Source organism: Passer montanus, unplaced genomic scaffold (assembly GCF_014805655.1).
Source record: "Passer montanus isolate IOZ18808 unplaced genomic scaffold, ASM1480565v1 scaffold79, whole genome shotgun sequence".
Taxonomy (NCBI): Eukaryota; Metazoa; Chordata; class Aves; order Passeriformes; family Passeridae; genus Passer; species Passer montanus.
In genome coordinates this window covers 1,862,059-1,864,836 of record NW_024373145.1, presented here as the reverse complement: position 1 = coordinate 1,864,836, position 2,778 = coordinate 1,862,059, and positions in this window count along the sequence as shown.

Below are 2,778 nucleotides of genomic sequence, written 5' to 3'. Positions count from 1 at the left end.
GCGGACTTTGCCCTGAACAACGTAAATTTACGGCGTAAATACATCAAGGAAAGGATGAATAAATGTAAATAGAAGTACAGTTACAGAGGCATCTGTGCATAGAAGTGCCCAACGGGAAGAGACAGATGCCGTGCTAAAGCCACAACTTCGCTCAGAAGCATCGCTGCTTTGTGAAAAACGCCAATCACTTGTTTTTAAACTTTAAAAAGTTATTAGTAATAAAATGGTTATAAAATAGTAATATAATTAGAGTAATAAAAATTTGGACAATTATGATTTAGGACAATACGAGACAATAAAAACAAAGAGTTACGGACAGTCCGGGTACCTCTTTCTGGGCAAAATAAGGCGGAAAAAGGACACACGTTAACAGAGGATTAACCCTTAAAAGCAATAGCCTGTTGCATATTCATACACCTCATACATGATGCATAAATTCCATTCGAACAGTGGATTCTGTCTGGTCAGTGTCAACTTCTTCCTCTGGATCCTAACAGCGTCTTCAGGGCTGATCGAGGCAGGAAGAAGTTAGTCTCTTCTGATAAGAGAGCAATAAATTATTGTTCTCTGAAAGATTTAGGTGTCCTGTGGCTGCTATCTCAGTGAGAGTCATCTCTTTAAAAAAGGTATCTTATATAGCATAGTTTCTATTTTAACATTATGTTATAACTTAAAACTGTACTTAACACACTGCTTAGGAAAACTAATACAGCATAACTTTCTAGCATAACATTCATTTTTCAATTCATAACATAATATTCATTTTAATATTTGCAAAAAGCCAATCATAAAATACACATTTTTCACAGCTTGAATGAGGCACTAGAAAATGGCAACATTGCAACATCTGAAGATCTAAAGCGTGAGGGGAAACACACAGAAAACTTCACAAAGTGGGATGATGGTGGCTTACACACCACAGTGACAGGAAACAACCTCCACCACTGAGAGGGAAAGCAGCTGCAGGGTGGTGAGGGGCAGACTGAGAGATGGCATCATTAGATAAAGTAACAACAATGAGTTTAGCTTTGGGGAAAGCTTTTTCATTTTCTGAGCTTTCATTGCAGTAACTTCTGCAATATGGACAAGATTTGCATTTGAGCAAATAGATACAAAAGATATCTATGACTTACACATTATCCAGACATGAGCACTCAAAGTGGAGCCATGCTGAATTGGCAAGCTGTGTCATTTTGGAGTATATATGATCATTGTCATATATAATAGAGGAGAAAGAGGAGTCTGCACTACTGTATTCACCAAGGTGCTCAGCATGTGCAAACCACACAGCAGCATTTGCAGTGACACATCTGTTGCTTGTGCTCAGAAAACGTGCAAGTTTGCAAATATTGTATCAAATCATAGAACCATAGAACATTAAGGGCTGGAAGAGACCATCTAGCCCTAACTCTCCTGCCATGTGCAGCTCCCACTAAAACAGGTTGCTCGAGGTCTCATCCAGCCTGGCCTTGAGCACTGCCAGGATGGGGCATCCGCAACTTCTCTGGGCAATATGTCCCAGTGCCTCACCAACAACAGAGTAAAGAATTCCTTCTTAATATCTAACCTAGTCCCAAGTGGACTGCTGCCAGCACCATTGCATCTCTAGAAGTACCAATGAATTGCAGGATGAACCATATAAAATGTATTTGCTTTTTTTAAGCTCATGCTGGTTCTGAAGATGAAAACAAATTTTATGGAATAAGCACATGGGTGCTTTCTCCAAGGCACTCTCCTTGGTTACAGCTCATCTCCTTTAAAATGCTGCAACTCTGATGTTGATTTCAGTGGGAGCTTTATTACATTTGTTTCTCTTGTGGAGAGCATATGCAGATAGTTTTTATTGCACTGAAGCTGTAATTCCACCTCAAAAGAGAGAGCAGATCACTTCAACCCAGACCAGGACCCTGATCCTGCCTACACAAACTGCTCTGCCAGCACCAGAGAGGGGGAGCACAGGGACCCTCCAGTCAGTGGAGGGGATACCAAGAAAATGGTGGGGGCACCAGCGCCCCTCACACACAGCCCTGGGGCTGGAGGGCACCCCGGGGTGAGCTTGTTTCCTTTCTCCACTTTGCATAAATAATTGATTGGAACACACATTGACAGAAAGATACCACTTTACAGCTCAGTGCTTAGACCAGTCACCTGGAATGCAAAGAGATATGTCAGAGCAGGAAGGAATTGTACTTCCATCAATCTGTGCTTTCAGAAGAGCTTGATAAAAGCAAACTTCACTACTGCCAGTAGGTATCACATTTCCTCTGGGACCTGCTATTGTAGGCTTGACAAGGAGCTGACAGAGTGTTGTTACAAACCCGTTCACTTGCCCTTTACCCTTTTTTGTGGTTTCACCACAGCCCTATGCAGCCACTCACTCACTGCCCCAGCAGCAGGACTGGGGACAGAATCAGGAAGGTAAAAGGTAGAGAGCTCATGGTTTAGACAAAGACATTTTAATAGGGAAAGCAAAAACTGATTAAGCAAACAAAAAATTAATTCACTATTTCCCATGGGCAGGTAGATGTTCAGCCATCTCCAGAGAATCAGGGCCCTATCACGTTTATTGGTTACTTGGGAAGCCAAACACCATCATCCAAACATCCCCCACTTTCTCCTTTTTCCCCCCACTTTATATACTGAGCATGATATTGTTGGGAATATCCCTTTGATCAGTTGGGGTCAGCTGTCCTGGTTATGTCTCCTCCCAGCTTCCCATGTACTCCCAACTTTCCTTGCCAGCATGGAAGTACAAAAAACAGAGAAGGCATTGGCTAT